We start from the raw sequence: 13,767 nt of genomic DNA, 5'->3' as shown, positions 1-13,767 counted from the left end.
AAATACATCGACAGGACCCCATTATCCACTTGGCTTGTTACATCTTCCAAGAACTGCAAGAAATGAGTCAAACACGATATACCCTTCACAAAACCACGCTGACTCTGATGGATTGCAGTTTGACTTTCCAAATGTCCAGATACTGCTTCCTCAATAACAGATTCTAACAGTTTCCCAACAACAGGCTTTAAACTAACTAGTTTCCTACGTTCTGCCTTTTTGACCTAATCCAGTGACATTGGAGATTTTCTCAGTGACCCTAAGTCACCATCACTGAGACTAACTTTAAATTCCAGATTTTATTAATGTAATGTCCCCAGAACATTTTCCTGTCTCTCTGGGTGACTAATGCAGTGACATTGTCACTGGGTCAGTGTCTCCCCCCTGGTCTCTGTGAGATTGTTTGTGGAGAGAAGCCGGAAGTGGCGGACAGTGAGAGTGGAGAATGTTCATTGTTCAGCTCTGGGGCCGCACTCGGGATTTGTAAACCCCGCCCCCAACACTGACCTCTCACCTGACACCTCATAATGCCCGGACAATGGTTGACAGCATCGCGCGACCAATAGGAGAAGAGTGGACGGGTCCGGGAGGGGGGGGCGGAAGTGACTGGTCCTCCAGCCAATCGGAGTGAATCAGGGGCGGGACTGGGCCGAGTGAAGCATGCGCACTGTGATTAATGGCGACGCAGAAAAGTTTCTTTCTCGGATCCACAATCCGTGAAGGTGGGAATGGCGGGACGGAGGGAGAGCTGGATCATGCGGGTTGTTAGGCACGCTTCGTAAACATGTTATATAAACTGAACATCTGACAAAATAAACCACCGATACCTGAGTATCTGAGCGGAGGCTGCAGCTTTGTTACAGACCAAACTATGCACCCGCCCTCGTTATTTGGCTCACTGGCAGTAGTGCGCACCCGCACCCACCATCTTTATTGGGGCACGAGCAGCAGAGCGCAGGCTCAGTCGCCATCATTGTTGGGGGCAACATTTTTGTAATTTGTCTTCATGACAGACTTTCACTCTGAGTTACAAATTCTTATTTATGGGGCAGAATATATGCCGAGGGCAGTGACAATAACTCGAATTTATATTGTGACTTGAACAGAATATAACTTTTAAGACTCAGAGAAACGTTGCAAAATAACAATTGACACTGAGCCGCATGAGGAGATATTAGATTTGAAGGAGAATCTTAATGGAAGAAATTGAGTCGGAGAGTTTTAAGGAGGAAATTCCTGAAATTGAGGCCTTGGCAACTCAGTAATGGTGGAGAGATTAAAATCAAGAATTCTCAAGTGGCTGGAATTAAATGAGTGCAGCGATCTCAAAGGGGTGTGTGTGGAGGAGATTACAGTGATCAGGATGATCATTATCATGGAGGAAAAGAATGAGAAATTTAAACTTCTGTGTGCCTTTTAAAAGGAAGCATTTGCAGACCTGTGGGCACAGGGGCTGGTGTGAGTAAGCACATGGGTAGCAGAGTTTGGGATGGGGTGGAGGGGGTTGTTTAATGTTGTAGTCCGGCTGCGAGTGCGTTGGAATAATTTGGTTAAGTGGTAACAGAAAAATGGATGATGGTTTCTGCAGCAGATGAACAGAGACAAAGGTGGAGTCGAGCTGTGTTCCTGAGGTGGAAATCTGCAATCTTGGTGAGTGTGGATATGTGGTCAAGAGCTCATCTAGGGGTGAAATATTTCACTATGGTTGTGAACAGTCTGCTTCAGCCTCAGACATTGGACAGGGATGGAATTGGTGGCAAGGGACTGGAGTTTGTAGCGGGGATGAAAGGGAATGGGTTCAGTCTTGTCAATATTTAAATGGAGAAAAGTTCTGCTCATCCAGTCCTGGATGTCAGATCAGTTCAACAGTGTGTGTCTTGGAAAGGAACTTGCAGGTGGTGATGTTCACATACATCTGCTGTCCTGCTCCATCCAGGTGGTGGAGGTTCAGGGTTCAGGATGAATCTGTCAAATTGTGATTCAGTTGTTGGTCCATTGCTTGCTGTTACCCTCACTCCTTTCTCACTCTCTCCCTTTCCATCAATCTTTTTGATTTTCTCTCTCCCCACTACTCACTCTCTTTCTCTCTCACTCTGTTTCTCATATTAAATTCTCTAGCCCAGAGGGTTGTGGATGTTAATAATCATTATTGTCACAAGTAGGCTTACGTTAACACTGCAATGAAATTACTGTGACCATCAGTGAATATATATATAAGGCTGAGATGGTGAGATTTTTGGTCTCTCAGGAAGTCAAAGGACGCAGAGAGCTAATGGGAAAGTGGAATTGAAGACTGAGATCAGCCACAATCGTGTTCAATGGCAGAGCAGGTTCGATGGGCCGAATGGTCTACTTCTGCTCCTATTTCTTGTGTTCTTGCAGAGGCCCGAGCCTTGTGTGGGCTCAGGCCGGGGGGCAGGTTTCCTTCCCTGAAGGACATTAACAAACTAGTTCACTTTTCACAAAAGGTTCAACAGTTTTCGTGGTCACTTTGTCCCAGTGTCGGCCCCACAAGTTACCAGATTCATTCAGCTCAGCTTCACAAGCTGCCTTTGTGTTTCTGTGGGATCTCTCTCACTCCCTTTTTTCTGTTTTAAATCAATTTCACAGGGTATCAGCAGGGAAGGATGTGCAATTGGGAAACTCCAACCAAGCACCACATCAAAATCTGACAGTCGTGTAACTGATCGTAACCTAAATATCATCAGATTTTGAACATGGAAGAAAAAAGCACAGTTCACAGTGGGGAGAAACCGTACACGTGTTCTGTGTGTGGACGAAGCTTCAGCCGATTATCTGGCCTGTCAAAACACAAGCGCAGTCACAGCAGGGAGAAACCATGGAAATGTGGGGACTGTGGCAAAGCGTTCAATTACCCATCTGACCTGGCAACCCATCGACACATTCACACTGGGGAGAAGCCTTTCACCTGCCCAGAGTGTGGGAAGGGATTCACTCATTCATCCCAACTGCTGACACACCAGCAGATTCACAATGATGAGAGACCTTTTAAATGCAGGAAGTGCTTTAAAAGTTCTCGGGATCAGGTGTCCCATCAAAGAGTTCACACTGACAAGAGACCATTCAAATGCTGCCACGAGGTGACATCATCCAAAAGTGTTAGTTTTCACATGTACACTGACAACACTCAGCTCTACCTCACCCCTCGCCATTCCTCCACTGTTACTGAATGATCAAACTGCTTATCCCACATCCGGTACTGGATGAGCAGAAATTTCCTCCAATTAAAAATTGGGAATACCAAAGCCATTGTCTTCAGTCACCATTAGAAATTCCGTTCCCGAACTCCCGAGTTCATCCCTCTCCCTGGGAACTGTCTGAGGCTGAACCACACTCTGCACAACCTCCGTGTCAGATTTGACCCCAAGATGAGTTTCTGACCCCATATCCACACCATCACTAATACCAGATATTTCAGTCTCCATAATGTCACCTGTCCACTCCCACACCAGCTGCTGCTGAAACCTCATCCATGCCCCTGTTACCTTTAGACTTGATTCCAATACATTCCTGTCCAGCCTCCCATTCACCCCACATGGAAATGGGAGATCATCCAAAACTCTGCTGACTGTGTGTTTTCTCACACCAAGTCCTGTTCACCATCACCCCTGTGCTCACTGACCTACACTGGCTCTGACTGAGCAATGCCTCCATTATAAAATTTGCATTCATGTTGTCAAATCCCTCCATGGCCATGAACATCATCAGCCTTTAACCATGGAAGCAAAGAGCCCTGTTCAATGTGTGGAGAAACAGTTCACGTGGTCTGAATGTAGATGATGTTTTAGCCGATTATCTGACCTTTCGAACGATATGTAGTCACACTGGGGAGAGATCTTGGAAATCTGGGGATTGTGGAAAGGATTTAATCAGACCTGGAGATTCATCGACCTGTTCACACTGAGGAGTGACCGTTAATGTTCTCCGTGTGTGGGAAGGGACTCACTCAGTTCACCAGCCTCACTTCATCATGGTCAATCTGTACTGGACTGTTACCAAGTGCAATGTATCTTTCCTGAGGTTTGGGGCCCAGTACGGAACACAGTTCATGCAGCAAGTGAGGAAAAGACAGCAGGAATTTCTCTAATCTGTGATTTACAAGGACACATTCTCTGGTTCCCAGCAGTTACGTTTCTTTAGTTATTTCCTCATTCTCCCTAAACTACCCTGCCTGTTAATTCTATTATTTCTGATAATTCCATTACTGTAGCTATAAACATCACACATTAGAATTTAATCTGTTCCATTATTCACTCTCGTTTCGGTTTATGGTGAGGTTAATAACAGACAACTCTGTCCTCGGGCCCCCCCCCCCCCCCACGCCCGCTGGCCGCCCCCCCCGCCCCACCCGATCCGATTCGAGTTTCCAATGAGTCGATTCTGTGGAATGGAATGTCTGATCAGCGTTTCCACGGTGACCTGTCTGCAGTGAAGAGCCTGCTTGAGTTTCTAATTCAGATTAAACTTCTCTGTCCCATAACACACATTATATCAGACTTTGGATGTCAATGTATTTCAGCCATGTTATGTTAATGTCTCCAAAACCCTAAAAGGAGTTTCAGATACACAAACTTTCAAGTGTGGCAGGACAAGTTGATAAAGTGTTTAAAATTCACAATGGATCCAAAGTTTTATAATTCTGGGTGTGGAGTACAAAACGGACAGAGGTCATGTAAATCTGTACAAATCATTGGTGAGGCTGCAGTTGGAATATTAGATCAGGTTTTGGGGATCTTACACCAGGAAGAATGTCAAGGCCATGGAGAGGTGTAGAAGAGATTCACTGAGATGATCCCAGGGAAGAGAGGCTTTAGTTACCAGGAGAGATTAGAGAAACGGGCTCTTTTCATTCGAAGAGAGGCTGACTGGAGATCTAAGGGAGGGGGTTCGATTCCGGCCTTGGGTGACTGTGTGGAGTTTGCACTTCCTCCACGTGTCTAAGTGGGTTCCTTCCGGGTTCCGGGTGTTCCGGTTTTCTCCCACAGTCCAAAGACGTCCAGGTTAGGTGGATTGGCCATTCTAAAAGATTTCCCCTGAGTGTCCAAACGTTAGATCGGGTTACGGGGATAGGGTGGAGGAGTGGTCCTGAGTGGGGTGCCGTTTTGGAGGGTCTGTGCAGACTCGATGGGCCGAATGGCCTCCTTCTGCACTGTAGGAATTCTATGGTTCTAATTCTATTCTACAAATCTTTATAAAGCTCTGGTCACCACTCTTCAGGAAGCAAAGGAGGTTGAGGGGAGATTTGATTCAGGGACACAGGATTATGCCAGGTTTCGATCAGGTGGACAAAGAAACTCTGTTTCCATTCACTGATCGTACAAGCAGTCGAGACACAGATTTAAAGTTTTGGGTAAAACCTGGATTGGACGATATAAGATCCTGAGGGGTTTTGACAGGGTGGATGTGGAGAGGATGTTGCCTCTTGTGGGAGAATCTGGAACAAGGGGGTCACTGTTGCAAAATAAGGGGTCACCCATTTCAGATGGGTGACAGTGCGGAGACTGCACGTTCTCCCCGTGTCTGTTTGGGTTTCCTCCGGGTGGTCCGGTTTCCTCACACAGTTCAAAGACGTGCAGGTTAGGTGGATCGGCCATGCTAAATTGCTCCTTCATCTCCAAGGATGTGCACGTTGGGTGGGGTGGACCTGAGTGGGGTGTTCTTTCACAGTGTTGAGTCCGCTCCAGTCACAGCCGGACTCTGCGCATGTGCGAAGTTGTGTAATGTGGATCGCGCACATTCTCACCTGCAGTGCATGTTGGGTGATTAACCCGCCATTGAAATCTATATTGGGATATAAATCATGCTTTGCGAACCGATTGTGACTGGTAATATTGGGCCAACGTAACAAATATATGAAGTCAATTAATACAGCACCTAAATAGTACGGGCCCTCCACCACAGTTCTGTCCTGGGTGTGATTGACAACAGTGACGACAGTGAGATGTGAACTCATTGGGGTCTCAACAGGTTAGGGTGAACAAGTGATTTTTGTCCCCATAGACCGAACTGTTCAAACCTGTTGGAGTTTAACCTGGTGTCGTAAGATTTCTTACTGTGCTCACCCCAGTCCAACGCCGGCATCGCCACATCATTACTGCTTAACAGTTGACTTTTTCATTCTTAACCTGTCCGTGATGACATTAAGAATAATGTGTCAGAGAAAGACTGGATTTCAGCTCGGTGACACGAGACTAGACTAAAGTTTACTTCATAGGATTGTTGAGCTAATGTCTCCATATTATAAGATGGATCGAGAAGGCCCGGAGAAGCAGGAGAGTATGCCAGAATGATGTCTGAATGGGCAGGTTACACCCAGCAAGAAATGCTGAGGCCTAATGAGCCAATCTAATCGGGATTTGATGAGAAACCTCTTCAGCCTGAGTGGTGAGAAGGTGGAACTCTGAGCCTGGCCAAACTGGCCATTAACAGGTTTAGGCTGGGGGGGTGTCGCCGCTCTTCCACGGCTATGTTCACAGCCGGGTGTCCCTGGAGAGAGCACGTGGTGTCTGCCGGCACGGCTGAGAATTTCCATGATCGGTGGGCACCGCGGGGGTTGCAGCTCTTCATTTCCCCCAGAACCACAGCATGATTTGAAGTTTGTAACTATCCTTCGGGGGGTTTAGATTTTTGTTGTCCCTTTAAAGGGCTTCTCCAACTCACTTAATTCAATTGTTTGATTTGTTACTTTGACCCATAGTCTGTTGCTCAAAAGAGTAAAAAGGGGAAATGTATTATGTATTGTTGACATTGTGTTGCATAAATACTGATACAGACCAATTGCTCTGACCAGCCTGGCCCTGTGCTGTAGACTCAATGGAACAGAGACAAATGTATTTATTTGCGATCTGCCTGTAGTGGTAGAAGCAGAGTCTACCAAATAAATTCAGGCCAGAACTAAGGGCCATGATGTTATGATCTCACATAAAGAGTGTGGAGCAGTCGCAGCATCTGGGTTACAATGAACATTCATCTTCTGAAAGCCCTTGTGTGGCCTGTGACAATGTGCGGCTGTGAAAGCTTGAGTATAAGAATTGGCAAGTCATGTTGCAGCTTTACAGAAACTTAGTTAGGCCACACTTGGAGTATAGTGTTCAATTCTGGTCGCCACACTACCAGAAGGATGTGGAGGCTTTAGAGAGGGTGCAGAAGAGATTTACCAGAATGTTGCCTGGTATGGAGGGCATTAGCTATGAGAGGTTGAATAAACTCAGTTTGTTTTCATTGGAACGACAGAGGTTGAGGGGTGACCTGATAGAGGTCTACAAAATTATGAGGGGTATAGACAGAGTGGATAGTTAGAGGCTTTTTCCCAGGGTAGAGGGGTCAATTACTAGGGGGCATAGGTTTAAGGTGCGAGCGGCAAGGTTTAGAGGAGATGTACGAGGCAAGTTTTTTTACACAGAGGGTAGTGGGTGCCTGAAACTTGCTGCCGGAGGAGGTGGTGGAAACAGGGACGATAGTGACATTTAAGGGGCATCTTGACAAATATATGAATAGGATGGGAATAGAAGGATATGGACCCAGGAAGTGTAGAAGATTGTAGTTTAGTCGGGCAGCATGGTCGGCACGGGCTTGGAGGGCCGAAGGGCCTGTTCCTGTGCTGTACATTTCTTTGTTCTTTGACATCATCATAATCACAGCCCTTGAAATCGTTCCTGATAAAATTACCAACTATTCTGAAATCTCCATTAGGTATAACTCCCTCACTGAAAGCATACTTCTCTGGCAAAAAAAAAACCGCACACAGCTTTTGCACAGCAGAAAGGAAATCACTCATCCTGCACTCCAAACTCTGAATGATTTGGGATGTTGCTGATCAGAGTCCAGGACAAATTGTTATTTGTAAGGTGAAGGTACATCAGCAGCTGGAGTTAGTGAAGGGGGTAATGGTAATAACCAGACAGACTGACCCAAAAGATAAAACACAATCATTGGCATCGGTATGACAGACTCCAGTTAGACCTGATTTTAAAACTTTTCAGGACCCTGACCCTGATGTGATGGTGCAGAGGTGGGACACCATCGCAAAGACATTTCCTCGTCCCTCACAGCAAGTAATTATCATAGAATTTACAGTGCAGAAGGAGGCCACCCGGCCCATCGAGTCTGCACCAGCTCTTGGAAAGAGCACCCTACCCAAGGTCAACACCTCCACCCTATCCCCATAACCCCACCCAACACTAAGGGCAAATTTGGACACTAAGAGCAATTTATCACGGCCAATCCACCTAACCTGCACATCTTTGGACTGTGGGAGGAAACCGGAGGACCCAGAGGAAACGCACTCACACACGGGGAGGACGTGCAGAATCCGCACAGACAGTGACCCAAGCCGGAATCGAACCTGGGACCCTGGAGCTGTGAAGCAATTGTGCTATCCACAATGCTACCATGCTGCCCTCTTAGTAAGGTCTCACCCATCCTACATGATGAGGTTTTCTATCACAATGTGGCTCTAATTTGACATGCATTACATCTTGATGTCTTGCAAAAGAATTAATTTTGTTTAGGGATCAGATTGGGGGAGTGTTGCTCTTTCATGTCCTCCATATATTCATAATAACTACTGGTGGCTGAGGAAACCCCAGGATGTTCGTCAACACCTGAACCTGTGTCCAAACTAATCTGGCTGAGCGAAAGGAAGACTAATTGGGAAGTTCCACATGATGATCTGGATAAATTGGGAGGAACAAGTCATTTATTGGCTATTCACAAATGAGTGAAAGAAGCACAGTATCTGTGTTACCATGGGGATAAATGTGTCAGGTACAAAATGAAAAGAAAAATGTCCGATAACTAGATTGTGAATAAATACTGTGCTTGATTTTTTTCCAACAGGGACGAGATGTAGATGGTCACCGTGCTTGTGGACTGTGGCCAGGCTGAAATTCGGTTCTTGATCCCCACCCCCTGCCCCACCCACTCCAGCCAGGTGATATTAACATTTAATTGGGAAAGCCAAAGAGTATCAGGGGAAGGTGCTAGTCCAGAGCTTTCTCTATGATAGTTCTCTCAATGCTTGAATTATGATGAAACTGTTATTACCTATCCCTGGGTCGCCTCTCGTTAGTTGGAAGAAGTCAGGCGCCCAGAACTGTATACAATATTCCAGCTAAGGTCCAACAAGTGTCTTGTGCACGTTCAACACAACCAGCTTGTTCCTGTAGTCCATGGCTGTGGAAGGTAAATTAATGAGTTGCCAACTTCGAAGCATGCTGAGAAATGCTTGACTATCGTTCAACACTGCTTTTGAACGAAAATAAGTAAGTCAGGTAACATAAACGAAATACTGCTTAATATTCTGGTCTCGGCCTTATTATGACAACACAGTGTCCTCCGAAAGATAACAAAATGTGTACTCGAGTTGTTTTTAAGCCACCACCATGCTACCCTGAGAACATACGTACTACGCATTTCATCTTACATACTTTCCAAGGTCTATTTAATATAAACATGGCTGTTTACTTCAAGCTGTTATTTCAGACTATAAAAATATGCTTTCTTGGGTCGAATCTCAGAGTGCAGTGCCCTGGCTTTGCAGCCAGAACACTCTCGCTCTGCAAATATATTTGTGTAAATAAATTTCCTTAAATCGAACCTCAAGGAATTTGTCTTTATTATAATTTCCACGACAATGGCCTTATAAATCAATCTCAGAATATTATATGCTTTAACTGCTCTCTTCATCTATCATGTCACATTTAATGACTTCTGCACAAATACACCCAGGTCCCACTGCTTCTGCATCCCCTTAAGAATTTTATCCATTATTTTATATTGTCTCTCTATGTTCTTCCTTCCAAAATGTATCACCTCACACTTCTCCACATTGAATTCAATCTGTCGACCATCTGCTCAGTCCGCCAGCCTGTCTTTGTCCAATTTGAAGCTCTACACTGTACTCTTCACAGTTCGTAATCCTTCCAAGTTTTGTGTCATCTGCAAATATTTTAATTGTCCGCTGCAGACCATCAATCTAGATCATTAATATACACCAGGAAAAGAAAGAGTCCAAATACAGGCCACTGTGGAACACCACTACAAACATTCCTCCAGCCTGAAAAATATCCATTGACTGTTACTCTCTGCTTCCTAGTATTCAACCACTTTTGTATCTATATTGCTACTGGCCCTTTCATTCTACGCACTATAATTTTTCTCACAAGCCTGTTGTGTTGCATTATATTAAATGCCTACTGAAAGTCCATGTACATGATATCAACAGAATTCCCTCATCAATCCTTTCGGTTACCTCCACAAAAAACTCCAGCAAATTAATTAAACATAATTTTCTCTTTAGAAATCCATGCTGGTCGTCCACATAAGCACTCATTTTTCATGTGGCGATTAATTCTATCTGGAATAATTGATTCATGAAGCATACCGAACAACTGGTGTTAAACTAACTGGTCTATATGCTGGAGCTTTCCTTACAACCCTTTTTGAATAAAGGTGTAAGATATGTAATTCTCCAGTCTGGCACCTCCTGGAAAGACTGGCGAATCATTTCAGCACCCCTGAAATATACATTTTCACTTCAACAGTTCCTCCTTATCAATTTTAAACCTATTTATGGACAGGGCTTTCTAGTCTGCCTACATGGCCTGGGTAGCGTCCATCTCCTTCGTAAAGACAACCAGTTATTTTTGTATCATTTTGAACAGGGTGGGATTCTCCGTTGGCCGACGGCGGAATCGCGAAACCCGATTGGGCGGAGAATCGGTTCCGCCTCTGAAATTGTGGCGAGCACCTATTTCAAGGGAAATCGCAATTCTCAGGGTAGCATGGTGGTGCACTGGTTAGCACTGCTGTCTCACGGCTCCAAGGTCCCAGGTTCGATCCCTGCTCTGGGTCTCTGTCCATATGGAGTTTGCACATTCTCCCGTGTCTGCGTGGGTTTCGCCCCACAACCCAAAGATGTGCAGGATTGGTGAATTGGCTATGCTAAATTGCCCCTTAATTGGAAAAAATGAATTGGGTACTCGAAATTTATATTTAAAAAAATTACAATTCTCTGTCGCCTTGACATCATTTGCATATCATTAGCAGGGCCAACCCGGTATTCTCAGGGGCCTCCATGATTCGCCTCCAAAGGCCTGAATTCTCGACGGTGAGGTTCATTTGTGCTTTTAAAAATCGTGAAACAGGCTTCGGGCTGCTGAGCAAGAGGGGGTATGGAAAGTGTCCAACAGTGCCATAGTTTGCTGACAGTTGTGTTGCTGGCCAGGAGACTTCTGCCAGGATTGGGGGAGTAGTAGGGGATGGCCAGGCGGTGCACAATGGGGTGAGGGTGGATGGGCACAGAGCACAATTGCTGCAGCCTGCAAAGTAGCCATGCAGCTGCGCTCGCCGGGGACTGCCCACTGTGAAATTAGCACCACAGATCGTATGGGTGTCCCCCAGGGCACTCCCCTAGGTGCCCTTGGGACTTAGCTGACCCATCAGTGGGATGGACGCACTCCAGTGCAACCAATGCCATCTTGTTGGCTGGGATGAGTGTGTGTGGGGAGTGTAATGTGTATACTCTACTCCCTGTACACACACGACTGCGTGGCAAAACTTGGTCCCAACTCCATCTACAAGTTTGCTGACGATACGACCATAGTGGGCTGGATCTCGAATAACGACGAGTCAGAATACAGGCTGGAGATATAGAACCTAGTTGAGTGGTGTAGCGACAACAATCTCTCCCTCAATGCTAGCAAAACTAAAGAGCTGGTCATTGACTTCAGGAAGCAAAGTACTGTACACACCCCTATCAGCATCAACGGGGCCGAGTTGGAGATGGTTAGCAGTTTCAAATTCCTAGGGGTGCACATCTCCAAAAATCTGTCCTGGTCCACCCACGTTGACGCTACCACCAAGAAAGCACAACAGCACCTATACTTCCTCAGGAAACTAAGGAAATTTGGCATGTCCACATTAACCCTTACCAGCTTTTACAGATGCACCATAGAAAGCATCCTATCGGGCTGCATCACAGCCTGGTATGGCAACTGCTCGGTCCAGGACCGCAAGAAACTTCAGCGAGTCGTGAACACCACCCAGTCCATCACACAAACCTGCCTCCCATCCATTGACTCCATCTACACCTCCCGATGCCTGGGGAAAGCGGGCAGCATACTCAAAGATCCCTCCCAGCCGGCCTACTCACTCTTCCAACTTCTTCCATCAGGCAGGAGATACAGAAGTCTGAGAACATATACGAACAGACTCAAAAACAGCTTCTTCCCCACTGTCACCAGACTCCTAAATGTCCCTCTTATGGACTGACCTCATTAACACTACACCCTGTATGCTTCATCCGATGCCAGTGCTTATGTAGTTACATTGTATGCTGTGTTGCCCTATTATGTATTTTCTTTTCTTCCCATGTATTTAGTGATCTGTTGAGGTGCTCGCAGAAAAATACTTTTCACTGTACCTTGGTACACGTGACGATAAACAAATCCAATCCAATCCAATATGCGGCCACAGCATGTCAGCCTCCCGTGAGTCAATCATGCACTCGGTGAATCCCGCACCGTTTTAATTCGAATTGATTGTGTTCCACGTGGCTCCGGTCCTAGCCCCTCCAAAGTCACTGGATCGGTACTCCCTCCCTGCCCTGTTCTTTTTTGAAGTCAGCCCTTGAATTGTGTGAATATAGTTTCATATTTCCACACTTCAGTAACAAATGTGGAAATGTTTGCTCCACACCCACAGGGTTTCATCTGTTTAAAGCTACAAACAGAAAGGTCCAGTTTTTTCCTGGGGTTTGAGACAAATCAGCTTTCAAAATGCAGAGGTTCAGCCAATAAGGGAGAACCGGGCTCAGCCCCGCCCCCCCCCCCCCCCCCATTCACACCGATTGATTGGAAGGTCAGTGCCGCCCCGTCTTCCTATTGGTCCAGAACTTCCGTTAATCAGTTGGGCATTGTGATACAGAGCATGCGCAATCCAACTGCTGTAGATGGACACCAGTGCATAGGCGTAGAGACAGAGTTAGGAGCATGCGCAATCCAACTGCTGTAGATGGACACCAGTGCGTAGGCGTAGAGACGGAGTTAGGAGCATGCGCAATCCAACTGCTGTAGATGGACACCAGTGCGTAGGCGTAGAGACGGAGTTAGGAGCATGCGCAATCCAGGTGTTGGCCTGGGCGACGTGTTCTTTGTCCCGGAGAAGCGGAGTCAGCATCAGGCAGTGGGTGGGAGGATTTGGAAACACTTTGTGGATCCGCAAACCCTTTACAATCATTGTCAGCTCCCTGGTTTGCAGCTGCGGGGCTTCTCCCTCCCGGGAACAGGCCCAGGTTAACGGGCACCATCCTGCTTCAGACACTGGAGGATGTTCACATCAGAGGATGGGGGAGGGGGAAAATAAATAAGAGCTTCCACTTTGCACTCAAATAAATGAGGACTCTGATCTCTGGCAAGGAAGGAAACCCTGGCAGGTGGGCAGGGAGGATTCACAAACAGTCGCTGGAGACCTCAAACCCCCAATAAGAACCTGCCGGTCCCGGGTTTCCAGCTCCCGGGGATTGTTGGCTTCAGATGCGGCCAACTTGGTGAAGGAACAGAGTGGGCGGGGCTTCAGGGTCCCAGTGATCAGGAGGAAAAATTATTAATTAATTGACTTTATTCTCACTTTGCACAGGGGGGCTTGAGAACTGAACCCAGCCTGAGGGGAGGGAGGGGGTAAACTGTAAGGAAAAGAATTGTGAAGGTGATGTGCAGGGTTTGCCGAGCTGACCAACTCTCCTGG

At 46.4% G+C, this 13,767-nt stretch overlaps 1 long non-coding RNA gene across 1 annotated transcript; it reads left to right on the top strand.

Moving 5' to 3' along the window:
• The first annotated feature begins 680 nt into the window (after window positions 1-680).
• Window positions 681-4,258, top strand: LOC140421470 (uncharacterized). The gene is made up of 2 exons (XR_011946804.1): window positions 681-722; window positions 2,611-4,258. It is a non-coding gene; the product is annotated as an uncharacterized lncRNA (long non-coding RNA).
• Window positions 4,259-13,767: the final 9,509 nt, after the last annotated feature.

The sequence above is a fragment of the Scyliorhinus torazame genome, chromosome 5 (genome assembly GCF_047496885.1).
Source record: "Scyliorhinus torazame isolate Kashiwa2021f chromosome 5, sScyTor2.1, whole genome shotgun sequence".
In the NCBI taxonomy this organism is placed as follows: Eukaryota; Metazoa; Chordata; class Chondrichthyes; order Carcharhiniformes; family Scyliorhinidae; genus Scyliorhinus; species Scyliorhinus torazame.
Note: the sequence above shows the minus strand (reverse complement) of the source record. Positions and strands in the feature narration are given on the sequence as shown.